Genomic DNA, 20,877 nt, shown 5'->3' with positions numbered 1-20,877 from the left:
TGACATTCAGCAAAAGGAAAAAATCTTGACTCTGTAGGGTTGTAAATAAATTGCTGAGACATCAGCTGAAGTGAAAGCCTTTTTGAAGGATATGAAAAAGGCTGAAGGCTATAGTCTGGACACATCAAAATAAAGATAAAAGAAAAATGAATTTCCTAGAATATGAACCTATAAGTAAGTGAAGCAAAGCCTATGGAGGCATAAACTGAGAACTTTCACATGACTCACAGATTTGGACAGGGGTTCCAAAGGATTTATAGGAATAAAAGATTTAATTCTTCGCTGACCAACATATGATATTTGACAGCTTTGATGTCTTGTTTACCTTCTCCTTGAAACCTCCTACCTCCAATTTGTATTACTTACCTTAACCCACACTGGCATCTGTCAGTTGGATTCTCGAAGCAATTTAAGCTAGCCTGTATAACTTTACTGGCTAGTCATTCTCAAAAGAACACTATACTTTTCCATGCTTATCAGCTGTTCCCTATGCACAAGCACAACTCTTCACATATCACATTCATAGACACTTCTACTGCCCAGTGCCTTAACAGGTTTCCAGAAAGCAATGCCATGACTGAGCAATCCAAATTCCCAGGGGAATAAAGTGCCACACTCTATTCCCTTTTGCAGATAACAACTTCTCTATAGCATCTAGAGATGAAACTAAGATGGTCTTAATAGTAAATATGCATAAAGAAGACTGAATCATCAATGCATGCCCTAAAACCTGTATATTTGAAGTTTTATTAGGGGCCCTTTAAGACAGGAATGAACAGAATGGTCTCTATAAGTATCTGAAATATTAAAAAAAAAAAAAAAGCAACAGATTTCATGAGTTGTGGAAGTCACAGAAATGAAGATATGCACCCATCTTGGGTGCATTACACAGCAATGGGCTTGCACAAAAAGAGCTACATGATCAAGTTAGTTTCAAAACGTACATCTAAAGCAAGTTGCCACTTTCAGTAATCAGCAGATCCTATAAACAGGATTCTATTTATGCTACTTGGAACTGAAAATATAAAGCTCTGTAAGACTTAACAACCATCAGAACAGTACATAGAAAAGATGACTGGTGTTTTGGCAGAGTAAAGGTATCTAACACACAACCTCAAACATTAGTAAAAGAGTCTAAGTCAACCCGTATAGTAGAACGGCATTCAGAAGCCTTCCCCCTAAGCAAAACTGTAGATAGTAAACCACTTTTGACTGTACATTATCTTTGTTTTCCTTAAAAATGCACAAACTTTTTTTTCTCCTGAAATTTGTTTGGATTCTTGGACAGGTTAAAAATCCTCCTCAATTCCCAGATGCAAACTTTCTTTCCAGTTATTAAATGTAATACAGTAATGTTGCCCAGGTTATGTTTTCAAACTTTCCACGCAACGTGAATCCCTATCAGCCTCTATTTCATCTTACAGTTATTTCAGTATCCCCAGAATGAGACGGTTTAGGACTCTGAGAGCCCATGCTCTGGATTTAGAGTTAATCAGTAGGTGTATGGCAAAATTACAGTTCTTAAAATCAAAGCCTAAACGCTAATTCCTCTCTCACCAGAATCAAGAAAAAAATAAATAGATGAGGAAAAAAACCAAACCTTAACTGATTTCACTGCATTGCTGCCAGCTTACTTCTTTCATTCTGTTATCTGCCTCCCTTATCCAGAACTCTGCCAATCACACTTGATAGCATCTCTACAAAGTTGTAAGGCTGCTGAGATTTTCTTGCTGATTTTCAGAAAGACATCTGCAATGAACATAGACAATCTGCTACCCTTGGATTCAGCCAACTGAGCTCCCTGACACTACTGAGGCATTGTATTGCTACCATCAGAAGCAAGGCTAGGCCCAGAAGACAGGCTTTCAGATTCAATCAGAACTACGAGTCCTACAAAATAAATAAAGGCCTTCAGAAATATTACTATAGGTTCATATTTTACTGCCATAATCCAAATTTGGAATACATAGAATTAGCTAGATATTTACAAAATTACCCTGCACTAAATACTTCATTGACAATTATTCTCCCCTAGTATGGATGTTAACTTTCTAGAAGTATTTAGTATTGCTCAGGATGATACATGTTTCAAATCAGTTACAAGAGACACATTCCTAAAGCTTTTCAGCTAAAATGAAACAAAAATTTGCTGCACACAGCTTTTTAAGTCTGTAAATGGATTGCAAAATAAATAGTGTTTCATGCATCAAATACTGCCAAACTTAAAGGAATAATTTTTAGAAATAAAGAAAAACTTAAGTGTTTCAGTGCTGGAAGACAGGGAACCTCATCACAAAGAGCAGATGAGGCTGTGCTACATAACTAAAAAGTAAATTCAGGCTTTATGAAAAAATATTTTATGAAGTTTACTCCTTATCTCCTCTTTTCCATTTGATTGAATGCTAGAGTATTGAAAGTACTGTGTCTTTAAAATGCCCCTAATTCTATTGTAGTACTGAGAAACCCATTTATCCATAAAGGTGAAAACGTCAGTTTTTGCACAGCCACTATTCAGAATAAAACTTCTAGGGGTGAAAAAAAGCAGAATATATCCCAGGAACTAACATGAATTAAAATAAAATTCATTTAAAGAGACAAACAGAGAGGGGAATCACAAAGGCACTTAAAACACTGGTTTGTCCTTCACTATGTTTGGTGAACTGAGTAGCAGAGGTTTTAATGAGAATTAATGACCAGCTGGGGTTAATGGTCCTCAGCTACACCTCAGATCATTAACTCCTCCCTACCAGTTATTAATCCCCAGGAAATACCCTGTACCTCTCTCTTTATTGCTCAGTCATAAGTAGCAAGAGATGATCAGCCAGTCAAGATCCTGGCATGATGTGAATGATCATATTCCTACCTCTTCACAGTGTGTCTTGTGTTACAGAACAAACTTTTTAGACATTACAGCACTGAGGTTGCAAAAAAGACAAAGAAACATGTAAACAAGGAAAACAAACATTTTGCCTGGTGATTGCATTTCATATCTCTTCCTATAATATACACAATGCTTGTAGCCCATATACTTATTGGAATTATACAAATCTGTTTGCATACCCACTGCTATTAAACTCCCAGAGGCCCTTTCCTTTGCAGTTCCAGAGTGCATAACACAGCTAGCATCCCTGTTACTTCTGCTGTAAGTACCATGCAGATGTTACAACATACAACTGTGGAAAGATTATCATCACTTGTAAACCTAACATACCATACTCAAGTATCAGAGGTTCATGGAATCACAGGATCCTACAGCCGGACCCTCAAACTTTCATTGTTAAGAGCAGAGCTCAAAGGAGAGTCGGTTCACCCCTAGCCTTTCGTTTTCCCAGCCCAGGGAAACAGCTGGTGCAACCCAGTCCCAAACCTGTGTATCAGCAGAGAATAATCAAAGAACCTGTGCACAGAGATAATGCAAGAGTAAGTACACAGTCATTATGTTTAACTTTGTAGCAGAGTAAGATAGCATGGGAAACTGGTTTGACTGAAGAAATGAAGTAACATTTGTCTGAAATAGTGCCTCACAGACAAAAATAAATTCATCTTTATCCAGAATTTCAACTCTGAAATCAGAATTTCCAAGAACATGACTATTGATCAGGATATACCTAACTGCAAGTACGCACTGCACTCATCCACTCTGCAAGATGCCATTAAAACATAGTTAACAGGTGTAAGATGGAATGATACAAAGATGGTAACAAAGATGATAACAGACATTCAAAAGGTTATTTATAAGGAAAAACTCACCAATGTGGACACCCTCACTAGGAAATGCTGAGGCAATCTCCACAAGATGCTGCCTTAGTGGTGGTCAGCCCTTAAATGAGGTCTAGAGAAGGTGGAGTCGAGCTCCACCCCTTCCGGGAGCACAGCTAAATTACTCTCACCTATGCTCCCACAGCTGACACAACACTTGCCTCAGCTGATTAATGAGAGGATCAGGCTGTGATTACCAATTTCCCATACAAACAGGCAACCTGAAGATCATATATTCCAAACAGATCTTTAATGCGTGTTTAATCCTTGCAGTACCATTTTGAGTCAGTCCCACAGAATTAGCAAAAAGATTACTTTTCTGTTTCATCTTTTCTGGTTTATTCAGACTGCCCTCATGAAACTTCTGGGGTACCGATATTATATAAAGGAATCAATAAATGATGTCTTTGTGTCTTGGTGAATACGCTCACCAATAAGAAAAGCCCTAACTTGCACAGAACAACTCCATTCACTTCAATGGAACATCAGTGCAAATACATGCCTGAAAGCATTGTAGTCTTCAGTGGACAGTATCTCATTCTCCAAAGGCTATAAGAGGTTGATTACTATTATGGGGAATTAAATCACATTAAGCTTCAGATTGAGATATAGACCCTTTCAAGTCACATTTACCGGTGATCCATGGTGACATAAATTAAATCAATTATTTCTTTTATTTGTATACAAATTACAAGTTAAATGGATGTTCTGCTGCCCTACTTAAATGTATCTATAAGAACAGAACATCTTTTGTGCTTCTTCCTCTGACATCATCATATTTTTATTAGTTACAGGTTGGATATATTTTGAACATTCAGTAGAATAACTCCCATTTAGAAATAAATAAGCACTGGATACTGTCAAAATTAGCAGAAGGATTAGCAGAAGAAAAGAGTCATAAGAAAGAGGTAGTATATTTGACTTCAGAATAGTTTGTTTAGGTCCTTACATCACTTCAGCTATAATGTTTTCACTAACTTCAGTAGGCTTTGGATCAAGACCTGAGTTGGAAAGGAAGTTGACAACAATAATAGGAGTGTAATTACTGATGCCAACAGGCTTTGAATTGGTCCATTTTTATGAAAGCTGTTTACACTGTCTAAGTAATCCAGACAGTGCTATGTTTGCTACTCCTATAGTCAGAAAATTAGGCTAGCATGGCTTATTGATTCACTGTTTTCACTATTTGACAGCCATTAGATGTTATGTTTTTTATTTTTTTAAACTTAAAAAATCTTCAGATTTCATGGGTCTTAAAAAAATAAAAACACAACAACTGTAGAACCTCTCTTTTTGGCATTTTTTTTTACCCAACAACCAAGCAAATTATGATAAAGCATCTTTACACCAACCACTTACATTTTACAGGACGTTTTTCCCCTCTCTAATTAATCTTACATGTCAATCACTTTTAGTAGATGTCGTAATTATTAGGTACATTTCAATACACCAGATTTTAAAGATTTGTTTAATGTTGAATCTATATATAGTAGATAATTGTATAGTTATTAAAGTTACTCATTTAATTCCTTTGCTTGGCTGGAGGAGAGGGCTATGAATACAAGTTTCTGTTCACTTCAGTACTGAAAGCATACACTGCAAACAGCTACAAGTGTACACTTTTAAGGATCACTTGTGAAATGTATTGGACGTGTAATGCCAGTTTCTGAATCCTTCTGTACCCACCAAATAGATTCATAGAATACAAAGACCTCCTATTCAATTCACGTAAATCAATCTTACGACTCAGGCACTACATACTTAGAGGTCAGATAGATGTATCCTTTCTCCTTAAAGGAACAACCTATAGATTACACATTTCTAAATCAGATCTCATAGGTGACTACTTACAACTAGCTGAGCAGAAGTCTTACTAAGTACATTATTAATATGGTTGTTTTTTAATAGAAGAGACTAAGACATCTGAAATACCGACCCTGGCTTCAAGATGGTCTAATGCTTTTCAATCATTCCACAGATGACTGTGACAAAACAGAACAAAAAGAAACAATAATATAAAGCATCACTACAAACAAGGTGTATTTTCAACTACAAAACTTGCATGCATTTTTAACACTACAAATATGGATCTATATTCAATTCTCTAGAACCCAGCTTGCAATTCAAACATAAATTTGCTTTTCCTTACTCATGGGGAGAAGGAAGAAATCTAATCAAATTCTACAGAGTGTTTTCTCTGCTATAATTTAGTGGTAAAACTGGCAGGCTGCCTAACCACGTCAAAAAGGGATACATTTGAAATGCTGTAACTATAAAATAACAAGGAAGCTTTTAGCCACATTCATGTAGTGGAGACTGGGAAAATGTTTACTTGTAACGTGGTTACCATATGAAAAGATTAATCTAACAGGAAAATACATTATAAAGTTGTGAAATTGTCTTGCTTGATGTATAAATATTTTATGTAAATAGAAGAGGATTTGGGATTCATATAACATTTATATATTTTTAAAACTAAAGACAGTGCAACTGCCTCAAAGCATTTTTCAGCAATACTCTGTCTGCTATCTACACTAACGCCTTATTTGTTTATGTTAGCTTTTCCCCTAATGAAGATGGCGCCGGTGGTTCTGTCTGGATAAGCTGCTGACAGGACACCATCAGCTTCGGTGGAAGGCATTACTGAGAGAGAACAGGCATTTTTTCAGCTCAGTGGGTCTGACTGCTGGCTACGTAGAAAGAAAATTGATGCCAATGGCTGGATTAAGCAAAGATGACTTTCTTCAAGGCTGTGACTGTAGAAGCTAGAGGAAATTGGGATGACTTACATAGGAATGTTCTTTGAGACTCATAGCACCTTTCTCACAGTTTTTTGGTTATTTTTTACCGCCACTTTCTTCATGCAGCGTGTCACTGGAACACAAAGTCCTTGAAGACTGAAGGCCCAATTCTAAATTGTATGCCAGAGAAGAAGGTAAAGGAACCTAAACCATAAATGAAAAGTCAGATGGCATTTTCAGTTCTAACTCAATGAAAGTAGAGCTTGATTTTTGTTATTGTTATCTGAGACATTGGTCCCATTTGAGAAATGACTAACGGTCAACTAAAAATACCAAGACTTTCTTAAGATGTAGACAACTGCTACCACAAATATTGCTCTGCAATACAAAGATAGGACTACCTTCATGGAAAAACAAACACTTTCTACCAGATTTCAAAATACTTTCAAGAGCTGTAGCAGACAGTAAACATCTGAGACAAGATTCAAGGCAAAGTCTGATGAATTTACAGCCTTAGCTGCTCAAATTCGCAAGTCCATAGGAAAGAAAAATACATTCATTACAGAATTTATAAAACAACACAACTTCCTTGAATGACAGATAGCATTAGAACTCAACTTAAGGACAAAATAGCCTATATCTGGGTATTAGGGGCTGTGTCGCAAAAGAAAGCTATGACAGAGCCTTCTAATGGGATACAGGCACTATGGAGTAATAACAAATAACAAAGAAAGAAAGAAAACTGTCTCACTCCATCTGATGACTGGCAACAGCTTAGGAGGATTGTCATCTCCATACAGAGAAACACCACTCCTCTGACTGCTAACCCTTAAATCAGGCTGAGAAGGGGTGGATTCAGGCTCCACCTCTTCTGTCACTCAGGAACATTGCTTACACCTTAGCTCCCTGGGTTAGCCACACATTCTCACCTGGTGCTTAACCATTGGCTCAAGCATTGATTTGGCAAATGTGCTGCAGGGACCATGATGAGTTGCTGCATTTTCCAATCAAAGGTGTGGCACTGAAACCAAAATATATCTTCCTGGATGGTAGTATAGCAATGTTTACATACTGCAGTTTTATGGATCATTCTGCCATTGCAAACACCTGTAGATTTTTAGGGCAAGGGGAAGGTTCAATGAAGGTTAAAGCTATTGCATACAGGGAGCTGGATGATGCTAGCATATCTCTAAACCTAAACATGACCAAAGTTTGGACCTTCCTCCAAATGCACAATCAGAAGAATTCTGTATCAAGGTCCCATATATATATGTTTTTATTATCACACTATTTTTATGCCGGTGGTGAGCTCCAATGGAATACCTCTGAAAATCAGGCAATAACCTGCCACATACAATTCTATTGATCTGTCTTATGCAATAAAAAATGCAAGGGTGTCACCTGGGTTACAGAAAGCCACCCTGAGAAGAAGAAATGTATCCAGCAAATGGCATCAAATAGAAAACTTCAAAATCCCTTAAAGATGCCTACAGAAATTTCACTAAAATACATGTTGTACACAAAATATATGCTCACAGCGTGGAGCATAGCCCTTGAAGCAGCAAGATATCAGTATCAACACTTTCACGTGTTATACATCACCTGAAGTAAGGGGGAGGGGAAACTAGCATCTAAACAAATAACCCAGTTCCCACATACAGATATGCATCAGTCAAACCAAAGATTGTTTCGTTATTAATCATAGAGTAAAGGAGTCTAAAATGAAGTTGATTTCTTTTAAATGCCAAATGCATTGAAGCAGCAGTCATTTATTTTTATGTCATTATTTCTTTTGATACTGTGCAAAATACCTCCATTTCTAAATGCTGGTTTTCTAAAAACATAACCATTAGGATAGTTGTTACATATTTAATTTCATGCTCCACTCAGCATAAAGCAGTTGAGAGACTGCCAGCCAGAGCAAATTAAGTAACCGGTTAGATAATTTCCTGCTTAATTGAAAGCAGGTAGTTTTTAAAAGTAATAATTGATTTTGTTTCCAATGAGTGTGTAGCTATTTCTTCCTTTTTTTTACTCCTGTTATAAAACAAGATTGCACTGAACTGTTGTACACAGTAATGACAGACACAAAAGGAGAACTGGAGAAAACTCTTCATTAATATTTTAGGTTCCAGTTGCAATATAAGAATAGGGAAATGGCATCCCAATATCAGTCCTCCACTTCAAGATCACATAGAGATTAGAACTTCTTACCTTCATGCTCTTCAGAGACAAGAAATGAGCCAGGAACTTCAGCTTAGTCCAAAGTAAAGAACTATAACAGACAATTGATCTCAGCAGAAGAAGTGGTCCAGAGTCACTGCTGTCTTTTTGCTTTTAGGAATGGTCACTCCAAAATGAAGCTGGAATGTCTAAGGGCAGCAGATAAAGAAATCTTTGACTGACAATTTTGCATTATTGGGTAGAAAATTACTTAATTCTCCACGACTGTCAAAACAGCACCTGTCACAAGAAGTTAATGCACTTGAAAATTATATTTAAAAATAAAAGAATAATTGTTCTATTAAAATGATTAAACAAAGAAACCCCTTCACTTTTCTGATCTGAAGAAAAAAATTATGATGAGTGTGTCCATCTTTTTTCTTCCACTTCTTTGAAAATTAACAAAAGGCAAAGCACATTCTACATGTGTAGAAAATATTCTTGCAAGCTTTGTATTACAATCCAATGTTTTGACAAGTTGATACAAGAAATAGTCAAACTCCAGGCTGACTCATTTTTTACTCTATCCTCATAACTGCTGAGCACCTAGGACTACTTCCCTTTGCTGTGTGCATATATATAAGCAACAGTTCCAAAAGGGGAGTGATACAAGCACAACCCAGAGACTAAAATCAGTAAAACATCCTTATAAAAACCAGAAGCTATAGCACCACACCACTTGCACACACAATCAATTTATAACTACTACTACATGCCAAGATAATTCTCCCAATGAAAAATCATTGCTGAGTTCAGACTATTAGGTATCTTCCGTATTGCAGTTATTGATGAATGCCCTGAGACAATTAAGATCTGCACCAGGTAGAGCAAGCAAGAGTTTTGCAGACTGTCAGGAGCTTAATTCCTGCATTACTGAAGTATTACATACAGTTTTAAGTATTTAGATCTCATATTTAGTATACAAATCCTTCTTCTGAATTTGCAGTCTTACATGCAAGGATTTAAAGAAAAAAACCTTTATCCACACAGAATAGAGCTTTGCAAGGGAACCATAAAAATCAGGCATATGTCTTCTTGAGTTTGTTTTAAGGATGTACAGACACTGACATTTACTGATATTCTAAATGATGAGTGTGTTTTTCTTTTTTTGGTTTGTGCTCTCTGACAAACCCCTCAAGGAGTTAATAGTTTTAACAGCAGCACTACATGATTTTGTTTTGCTTTCCCAAAAATCCTTGTTGCTAACCATAAGGAATTCTCCTTTTTTTTAATTTAAACATCATCCCTACAGTCCTTAGAGTTAACCCATTCATATATAGTGGTACATGACACCTGTTTTCTTGATTAACCGTCTTCCATTTTTAACATGTGACTACATCTGTCCAAATACAGGAAAACGTATTTGTAGGCATCTGTGTATGCATCTCAGTCTATAATACGGTGGTCTGGCATGTCTGGGGAAAGCTATTAACAAGTTCAGAACAGATATTTGATTCAAAGAAGAAAATACATGTGAGGAAGCCATTCAGTCTGTTCCACACAAGTACCTGACAAACACCATGTCATCAGATGCTGCTTCCGTACTATAAACATTACCGAGGCAAAACAGCTCAAACTCCTAGAGCTTTTCAGATTTGGATTAGGAATGCTTCTCGTATCTCACCACTTGTGAGGCTAGATAGTGTGGTTGCCATCAGTTAAAAGTTTTAGTTCTCAGAGTAAATGAAACGCAACTCAATGCACGCTCGGCAAATCCTGACATTAAGTAGTATATCTCACGCAATGAAGTCACACATTTCATGTTTACTGTTACAGTTGCCTCCAGTTCAGCAACAGGATTAGAGCTGATTTATAATATTCTCTTCCAGTATTTATAACGTTTCTCAGTCCTTCTGTCTCCTTAGAGGTCAAAATAAAGATCATTAATACTGCAAATTGTCAGGATGCCCACCACAAACCTTAGGCCGGGGTCACTTACAAATCAAATTTGTACAAACAGAAGTTGTGGGAAAGGAAGAGAGTAAAGAGGAAAAAGTAGGAGAATATGACATAGATATGTTAAATCTGGAAGTGGGAGAGGGGGAATGTTTTTCTTTGTGATATTCAAATGAATATTTATGATGGTCACTCCAGTAAGTAGCTGTTTTGCTTGAGGACACTGGAGAAGCTTTTGGCAGACATTTGCATAAGAATATTTAAAAAATTAAAGGTGTTCACTTTTTATAATTATCCAAATACCGCTTTTCAGAAATCCAAATTCTAGATGTTATTTAAGAATTTACTATATGCACACAGATACAGTGTAAGTGCATGTCTAACTCATACAAATACACTCTGTGTTTAAATTCTTAAGTCTAAATAGAGGCTAATGCAGGCTTTATTTCTGATATCTTCTTCCAATTAAGGCAGTGGATGTACAGTTATTAGGACAGATTTGATAGCGCTACACTGAACTGTGACCACAGACCATAATCTGCATAATCTGTTTCTCACACAACTTCCAAGAGACACCAGATTCCAGATCCTTGGTGAACTTGCACCAAGAACTTATAGCCAATTAAACTGTAAATATCATGAGTAAATCTAACTACTGGATTACTTTTTCCCAGTACTCAAGTGAAGTTATTTTCCCACAAGCTTTAGAAAGAAAATAAGTTATTAAATATCACAGATGTACAACACAGATTAAGGTCTAATAATTCATACTTACACAGAATAGCTGGCATTCAAACCAGTTATAAGAAAAGTACAGCTGATCATGGATAAGCAAGCACTGTAAGATGTGCTCTTTGGAACAGAGAATACTGTATAACCAAACAGGTGAAAAGGCTCTTCTTTGGAGGGGAGGTAATTAGTGAGAAGGAGAATGAAATGGTGTCTTTCAGAAGGACCCCTATGTATGTGTAGACACACGCTAATTCCGAGTTCTATTTTCTTTGCAGTTTCAGACTGCAGTTAATTTCTAACTAAGAAGGCTAAGCTATAATAGAAGGAGCTTCTAAACAAGAGCATAGTTCCAGGCTTGTCCTGTTCAAATGACCTTAACATAACTGTACCATCAACTGAAGCAAGAACGTTGTCAGGTTCCTAGGAAATACAAAGTCATAGTAGCAAAGAACAACCTCTCCTTTATCAAATGAGTATTTGAAGAGGACAGTCTGGAAAATATTTAACAGGCCATTCTTAGCTACAGTTTCTAGGAAAGAGACAAAACCTTTGCTCTTACTCTAGCCTTGAGGACCAACCAGCTTGGAGAAGTCTTTACAGAGGCCAGAGTGAACACTGAGATGCTTCCTGGAGTGCACCATGCTTAGCCACAGTCTTATCTTTTTCCAGTATTTTATGGCCCTTTGCATTGCCTAGACTTACCTGTCTGTCAGGCTCTGAAATCAATCACAATTGCCATATCTGAAAAGAAGACAAAGAAGGACAGCACTAATGATTTTCTACAGGAACTGTGGACAAAACAAATGACTTCAAAATGTTAAATACAGTTCTTAGCCAACCAGGTGAAAAAATAAAATCAGCTTAAATTCAGACCATTAAAATTTTTTCCAAAAATCAAAAGCAGGTTCAATGTGAGGGCTTCAGTCCTGTAGATGACTTGTATCCAAGGTCACACTTAAGGATAAATCAATTTGAAATCAAGCGCTATGGGTAGACCTACTTTCTCAATGGTTATTAATCTCAAACCATCTGCCCTAACCTCCCTTATGAACACGCTCCCCACAGGAAAGGAGACAAAGGCTGAGCAAGGAAGTAGACTTAAGAAAGAGAAGCTCCAGTGCAGTGTTTACCATAGTTTAAGGTACCCAGCTCCACAGTTTTCACTTTACTATTTTAATTCTGGACTAGTAATGGTGATTTACAGTGCAACACAGCTTAACTGAACAACAAGAAACTTCTGAATACATGTTAACAGGTCTCTCAGAAACTAAAGAAAACTGCATGTCTTTTCTCCTCTAAAGAGAGAACAAAAATTTTCATAACCGCAAATAAACCTCTACAGAATAAAATACAGTGAGATAGCTCTATTCTGAAAAATTTACCTACTTTCCTCTTCCCCTCAAATAGCAGCACTGTTAATGGTCTCAGCATTGTAAGGGCTGAATGTGCTCCTTTCATTCTGTGTTCAAAATGAGTGCTCTGGTGTGGGAAAACTAATCATGCTGTCCATTTTCTGTGGGTAATTAAAATCTTCTAGAACTTCTATGACAAATCTCAATTTATACCAATACAAAGAGACACAAACAAGATGACACATAATTGTTCTCTGTACAGGATTACTGGTGAGTTCTTTACCCCGTACCTGGGTCAAATACACCTCCCACCTTCCCACAGAGGACAAAGATGCATGTCAAAAAGGAGCATGCAGGGAAACACAGAGCTCGTGGTGGTTCAGGCAGGAGCTCCTTCCCTTAAATCCATACACTGCAAATACAACACAAGTAGATGCACCACAGTGAAGTCCTCCTTCAACTAATTCTGTCCTTTGATCTCCAGGTCCACTGAAGCTTCAGAAGCACTGTATCTGATTAGGTTTAAAATAACATTTCAGAGTTTCTGTTAGAATCACTCTTCAAGTGAATCCTTTCACACACAAAAAAGCCACAAGGAATTATTTGTATCTAAGAAAAATGGTGTAGAGCAGTAGGTCTCCTTCTCAATATGGTGATCCTTGTTACAAGTAAATCTTGGTGCGAATTATAAACCTAAGTTACATTGGAGAGTTAAGGCACACTCTTACCTCATGCCCCAGAGATCCTCCAGGATTCAGAGCCACGTAATTCTAGATATAACCTCTGCAGATACCAACTGTCTAGCATGTCAGACTGTATTACTGAACACTGAAACACCACATTTGAATTGATGAATTTAACCCAAAGACACGACATTTTCATTGCAGGACAAAGAGCTTCTTTAACCTGGGTATAAAAGCCACCCTCGCTCTTCCACAAGAAAAACACAGAGCCCTGGCAGCAGAAGCGAGCAAACCTTCCAGCACAAGCACACAGCAGATGCCATGAGGCTGCCAGAAGTACATTTACCACAGTTAAGAGCCTGAACGATTGAAAACACGAACCTCCCATTTGACAATATGAATAAGACAAATAGCGGTAATTAACTAAACATGTTACAATCAATGCAAATAATTTTTTTTTTTTTACTTTATTAATTATGACAATATAAAGGGCTACTGTCAGGTCAAATCTGGTCAGCCACTTTCTTCCTCTCTTGCCTTAAATCACTGTAAACATTTTTCTTTTTTTTTAAATTCACATGGAAATAGCTTTACATAAATAAAACACTGCCATCTACTCGCTATTCACACTGCTATGGTAGACAGGAGTTTCAAGGTTATAAAGCTTAAGGTTTTTTGATGCTCACTCCAACAAGAGGTACATTATTAAATAATGGGATTTTTCCATAAATTAGTTTGTTACACTACAGTCTTAGAAACCATTTTTTGATTGTATGTATGTATGTAGATGCATGCAGAAGCCACACACACACACAAAATTCATACAGTTATCGCAGTTCATAAAGTTGGTATGAACCCTTTCATGACCAAAGCTGACTACTGGACAGCTCTGGGAATGCAATAACATAATGAAAATGCGCTATTTGCAGCTTCATATCCCAAAATGGGGCCCAGGAAATAATTCTCAGTCCTGAGCCTTCCTTAATCTCCTTACATCCAATCAACAGTAGAGAGATATCTAAAATTCTTCCTATTTCACAGATCCTCTCCAGCAGTTTTTTTCTTTCTGTCTCTAAGATCATTTCACAGAACAGCATTTGCTGGTTGACTCTGCAGAGCCAAATGTAAGAATTCTGTGCTCACTGCACTATACACAAAATACCCAAATTAGCATGGCTGATCCAAATGTAATGCCTCCTAATTTATTATGTTGGCCTATTATGTCAGAGGCAGATGTTGGTATGGCAGCAGATCTTGATCTTTTTGACCAATATTCTGTTATATTTTGTTGCCATGCAACAGCTGGCAGCAGAGAGGCATTCTGACAAAATGGCATTTGACAAGGAAGAGTAGATGAAGTAAAGGTGTGTCACTGAATTCCTCCATGCAGAAAAAAATTCACCCACTGACATTCATCTATGCTTGCAGTGAGTTTTAGTAGAGGTAACAGCAAGTCACCTCCACTTGTGAAGGTTTTTTTTATCATCACGGCACACAGACTCTTGTTCTTCACTAGCAAAAATGCATAGCTAATGGTGGCGACTTTGCTGAAAAACAGAATTTTGGAGCTGAGAATTTGCTCTATCAAATAATGTTATTGTGCCCCTTGTGTCTGTTGTAGTTTCCAAATAAATAAATGTGAGGCGTTACTTTCAGGGTGATCAAGGTACTAACTGTATATCTTACAAGCATATTTCTTTTGCATCCTGAAAATTGTGAAGCAAATATATTTTGAGTGAACTATGGTAGGAGACTCTAAACTGACTTTCCATGAGAGGGTTAGATCCTATATTACTCCATAGGTGGCATGGCTCTTAGGGTGAGACTGAAAAAATTCCCAGGATGTAACTGGAAGGGGCTAATAAATGTTTCTTGGTTTGTCAGCAAACCTGCCATTTGGAAATACAGCCAAGTCCTCAACAAACACACTCTACAGAGTTACATTTTCACTGTGAATGCTTCATGGGAACTTTTTCCCCCTACATTATAGCTCAGAGCATAGGCTACCTGAAAATACATCCTTTAGCCAGCCCTCCATCTCCTTGAACAGGCGTAGGGAGTTCATGATAATCTAATCCCACACAAAAGGATAACAACTTTTGACTTACTGGCACCCAGCATTCTTTAGCATCTAAGTAATAACGAAAAGAAGACAAAGTATTTCAGAATAAGGCAGCATGTTTGAAGTTGCTCCATTTATCAGAAGCATGAACCGCAAAGGCTCAGTAATATAAACAAATTTTGAAGATGAAAAGAAATCTCTAACTTAGACAGCTGTCACTGATGTATCCAGGTATGTATTTCGCACTACTGACCAAGAAAACTTATCAAAAATTGTTTACAAATCAATAAACAACTGCTTACAACATTAAAAGCTTTTAAAACAATTATTTAGTTAATTTTAGAATAGGAGATTTTTTTTCTTCTTGGACAAGGCACACTCTATAGGCAACTAAAGACTGTGTTTTCCATATTATTTTTATCAAGTTGCCGCTGCCATCATAATACATGGCTAGGCCTGATTTGGAAAGCAGGAATTGTTTGTGTTTCAAATGGATAAGAAAAGCATAAAAAGCTCTGAACATGTCTAATAGGCATGTTGGCCCACGTTACTTCACCATAAGAAGCCCTCCAAGTTCAAAACTGACTGCCAAGGCTGCATACATGACATTTGCTATTTCAGTTCCTACGGGAGGGTCCAGATAAGATCCTTATGGGTGAGGAATAATGCTAGACCATCTCTAGCCAAATATTTCAGAGACTGCTTTAGGCTTTACTTTTTGGAAGTACTGACAGTGGCTCTGATCCAGTAAAGCTCTACAGAACATAATTTAAGCGCTTTGCTAGATCAGAACTGTAACATGCAATGAAGGAACACAAATATTTGACTATTACAAATACTGGAAAAGGGAATGCACAAGCCCAGTTAAAGTTCAGTATTATACTCAATTTTCAACAACAGTAAATTCCACATTCCTGTGGATCTGCTCCCTTATCCGAAAGAAAGATAAATGGTGAAGTGTCGAGGTGTGGGCCTGGTCTTAAACACCATTTCCCTGTGCTACTGAGTCTCTCTATAAACTTCTAGTGATTTTCTGCCCAATCACCACATTTTAGATTTTGCATCTACAAGTACAGCAGTAGATAAAGTCACCGTGCAGCTATACACCACAGCTGATGAGCAGCAAATCAAGGATGCTGAAGGGCCAGAGGCACCAGACAAGTTCCATGCAGTGCCAATTTTGGTCTGATTGAGTTCATCAGCTCAGGCTGCATCCCAGGACCCTGCAGATTCACATCCATACAAGTACTTTCACACAGCATGGAGTATGAATGCATCTTGCAAAGCTTGCCCAGTTATCCCTCCGCTGTGCTAAGCAGCAAAGCTTGGATTGATCCGAGTGGCTCTGAAGTCATATTGATGCTACTAACCCCAGGCTGAACTCAGTCTGAGCCCCTGGTTGGGCACAGCACAAATCCAACCCAGACCCAGGACAACCTGAGCTTATCCCCCAGTAGAGCAGAACACAGAGGCACAAATGATGCTGCATAACTCTAGCTGAGCATCAGCCATGCGGAATCAGGGTTGCAGTCTTGTGAGGACACTGGCTGCACTGGGCTGCTCAGCTCTCCTGATAACAGCAACACAGATCAGGCACACCCAGACACAGGTCTGGTTCAGCAAGGCTGAGAGTTTTAGCCCTATGGGGCAAGGCAGCAGCTGGAGTGCATCCAGGCTCACTCAGCGCTAGATGTACCAGGCTGACACTGGCTCCTGATGAACTAATCAGATGTAGTTGCAACACACACACACACACACCATCACAGTTTCCAGAAGGCTCCCCTCCTCAGGGTCATTTACTGCTCCTGATTCATGCAGCACCCAGATCTCCTGGCCATCCCAAGTCCAGGTGCAGCTCCCTAAGGAAACACAGTACAAAAAGCTAGAAATTGAACACATAAGAGGCACAGAAGCATAACAGTACCAAGGAACATCAGTATTAGCATAAGCTACTGCAAGTAAATCAGAGCATATTCTATGTGAGTGCATTATACAGACAGCACCTTTATATCAAGATGCCAGCCAGGTTCTTTCACAACTAAAGCACTTGGTTACAATGAGTTACAATTTGTGTTATAACAGCGTTCATCAATTAAAAGCACAAAGGGGCCATTACAGTTGCACTAAAACATTCCATAATTCTGGAAAATTAATGTTTCGCTACGTCTTCATTCTTACAGATAAATTGAGTCAGAAGCGCGTTGTTCCTACAGAACGCGTTAAGCTCTTCAGAACCACATAAAAAGTTATTAGTTTTTTCTTGTCTTCAGTAGGATTCTCATCTCAACTACAAGTTATATTTAGGCTGATATTTGCAGCAAGTTTCACACACAGACTGTGAGCTTCCAAACCATGAGGCCACAGTCAGAACTGTGATGGTTTAGCAGGTATGGCTGATGGGCTGGTGCTTGGACTGCACGGCCTTAGCAGCCTTGAGCAGCAGTACCAAGTGCTGACAGCATCCTGTATCAGCTCAGATGTATTTTCTCCAGCACAGGAAAAGGAACAGCAAAGGAGAAAGCAGCAAAAACTGCGGTGACATCCCAAAAGCGAACACAGAAGTCATTCACTCGCACGCAACCCAAGGATTAGGATGTGCCAGCTACGTTCATCAAATACTTTGCTCAGACAACCCGTAGCATTAGCTACCACTGGCTCCAAACCCAAGTAATCCGAGGCGCCCACACACAGAGCCCCGCTGACCGCTGTTCCACACAACACAAGGGGGAAAAGCTTGGGAGAGAGGAGAGGGGGGGGCCGACATAGAGAAGGCCGGGCCGCGCATGCACGCTGCGACGGGGGGGGGAGGCGTGCAGCTGGAAGTCATTGCCCGCGGGTTGGCGTCCGCGTTGTCACAGCGACCGCCCCGGCGGCGCCAGCTGGGCCGCGGCGTGAATGGCTGATGTCACTCGGCCGGCGCCGGCCGGTCTGGGCCGCGGGGCCGAGCCGCCGGTCGGGGGAGCCCGGGGAAGCGGGGTGTGGTGGTGGAGGAGGGGGGTGGAGAGGTTTGATGCCGCTCCTCCGCTTCCCGCTCGTTCTCGGGCGCTGCACTACGGGCTTTGCGGGGTGAGGACCGCTCGCCGCCTCCCGGCGTAGCAGAGCGTTCGGTTGGGACTTAACATCCCGTCCAGCCTAAGGCTGATTGTGATATTACAGTCTGTTCCTTCGGGGCAGATCCAGTCAAGCTCTCAAGGTGAGAGCTCGGCTTCTGCTACACTTACAGCTGGGTGACACATCAGAGCCATGGCAATGCTGGTGCACACAGGTGTGCAGCCGGGCATACAGGGCTCACCCTGCAAACATCCATCTAATTGTGCTTATGGCCAGCCGCAACTGCAACAGAGAGCTGGTTTTCTCTATTAGCTGCAACCTCTGCAAACCTGAGGATGGCGAGTTAGCCGGGTGTATGCAAAATGTACTTGCAGAGCGAGGTTCAAGTTGTCTTTCTCATTATTTGGCCTTTGAAACTGCTCGATGTGGTGTTGGAGCAACCCGCGGCCATTCAGATCGCAGCGGGATTTTAACGCTGCGTGATTCTGGTGGGTGCTTAAAGGATCTGGGAGCAGCCCCTGACACCGGCCGCCTCCATCAGGTAACTCCGCAGAAGCGAAACGAATTCCTTCTGACGGGGGAAGGGAGCTGCGTCCTGAAAAACCCACTGCTCCGCTCCCATTGATCATCACCTGCGCCGGACTTCACACAGCAGCTTAATCCTATTCTCTCTCTCAAAGGTTTCAAGCCTCTGCAAGATCCTGACTGCTAGGGAACAAAGGCTGGTATGCGGTTCCCTCAAAGGTCAGTCATTAACCTACCCCAACAACAGTTTTAGGAAGATCAAGGCAGTGGAGGGGAAAAAAAAATACACAAGAAAAAGTACTTTCACTTTGGAATGAATTGTTGAAAGTGCCCTTATACATTCGGTTTTATTCCCTTTCAGCTCTGCACTTTTTAGTTCCTGCACGTATTTATTTCTCATCAGGAATAATGGCAAGATTTGCTCTCCCAGAGGTTTGACCTTAAGTTTATTCTACCCACAACACTATAGACCATTTCATCAATTATGAATGTACCCATGTGTATAGAGGAACTGGTAAGCCAGCTCGGTAATACTACCTTGTTCTGGAGACTCACCCTTATAAATAAATTAGGGGCATATCTTTATGAAATACCAAAGACAGAGAGATAGGAAGACAGAAAGCAAGAAAGGAAGGAAGGGAGAAAGAAAGGGAGAAAGAAAGGAAAGAAGATCTAGAAAGCCACATTTTTTTAAAGATAAACGGGCAGTGGCTACCATCAAAAGTGTTTTCTCTGTGATTTGTATTTTGAATGTCTGTGTGTCTACATAAAGAGATAAAATGCTGGATATGCAGTAGCCAGACTATCAGTAAGACAGTTATTTCCATAAGTTATTGATGACCCTTTAGCTCGCAAGTGACAGGCCAAAGTAGAGCCATGAGCAACTTATGAAAGGTCATCAATAACAACTGAAAATAAATGTTGTGTCGAGTGCATGCCCGTTGTGTGTCCTGTTTATGCAATGCCAGTTTAAGTTTCTCATGGCATAGTTTTTAATAAGCTGTAACAACCTTAGTCCCTGTCTGAAGCAGTCAGGCTTTCCAGCAGCAGAGGAAGGAGGAGATGCACACATTCCCTCAAGGCTGCTCACACACCTCATGAGTACTTTTTGTCAGATGCAAAGGTAAAAGCATGCATCTCTCAGCACACCAGGATGAAACAGGACCCTGGGGAGTGAAAGGAGAGACTACGCACCTCACTAAAACATTAAACACTACGGACAATCCTGATGCTGCCGTGTAAGACTGCTCAGAAGAAAGAAGATACAGAGGAGTCGGGGAGAGGAAAAAGAAGCTGAGATGCAAGGTTGTAAATAAATTATGCCCTGTGTTAAGATTGCAAATACATAATATACTATTAATGCATTTCTAATAATAATCTGTATCATACTGCAAGGAGGATTGATTCATTGTGTGTAGTAAGAACATCCTGGAGGCAAAAGAAAGATCTCTCTGTCTACCTGGAGTTTTACTCCCTATGGAAAGACTGCAATGGACACCGGATGCGGTGCAGTGGGGAACAAACACTTAAGTTTTACCTGCAGTTGTTGGCAGATTTTGCTTTCAGTTACCATCATCCTGAAACACACTGATGTTTAATTAAAGTTCTATATTAAGAAGAAAAAAAAAAAATGTTTGCTTTCTCTCATATTTGCATTTTCACGACTTAAAAAAAAAAAGATGTTTGGAGAAATTGCTTTTCCAGAGCTGGAAGAAGAGTCACTATTTCAAGAGGTTGGTCTGCAATAAGCTAATGTATCTTTGTATCCAGTTGTGAAACTTCTGCTCACTGGAGCAGTCCCCATACCAGCATCCTTAGGCAAATAAGCTCATTAGCTTCAAGACGTACTTCCT

General features: G+C 39.4%; 2 long non-coding RNA genes across 14 annotated transcripts in view; one reads left to right on the top strand and one right to left on the bottom strand.

Moving 5' to 3' along the window:
- LOC107309719 (uncharacterized) overlaps nucleotides 1–13,600 on the bottom strand; it is a 268,792-nt gene extending 255,192 nt beyond the window's left edge. For all 13 annotated transcript variants that reach the window (XR_014942735.1, XR_014942732.1, XR_014942738.1 and 10 more), the window contains exons 1-3: nucleotides 13,432–13,600; nucleotides 12,054–12,092; nucleotides 8,715–8,872 (exon numbers count right to left, since the gene is read on the bottom strand). This is a non-coding gene — a long non-coding RNA (uncharacterized LOC107309719). The remainder of the gene's footprint in view (nucleotides 1–8,714; nucleotides 8,873–12,053; nucleotides 12,093–13,431) is intronic.
- A 5,230-nt stretch (nucleotides 13,601–18,830) lies between these two features.
- Nucleotides 18,831–20,655, top strand: LOC146761929 (uncharacterized). Its single transcript, XR_014942731.1, has 4 exons — nucleotides 18,831–19,040; nucleotides 19,180–19,243; nucleotides 19,386–20,329; nucleotides 20,420–20,655. It is a non-coding gene; the product is annotated as an uncharacterized LOC146761929 (long non-coding RNA).
- Nucleotides 20,656–20,877: the final 222 nt, after the last annotated feature.

This window comes from Coturnix japonica, chromosome 2 (genome assembly GCF_054131305.1).
Source record: "Coturnix japonica strain WE chromosome 2, WE-NBRP24, whole genome shotgun sequence".
In the NCBI taxonomy this organism is placed as follows: domain Eukaryota; kingdom Metazoa; phylum Chordata; class Aves; order Galliformes; family Phasianidae; genus Coturnix; species Coturnix japonica.
This window is presented reverse-complemented; position numbering and strand designations above follow the sequence as displayed.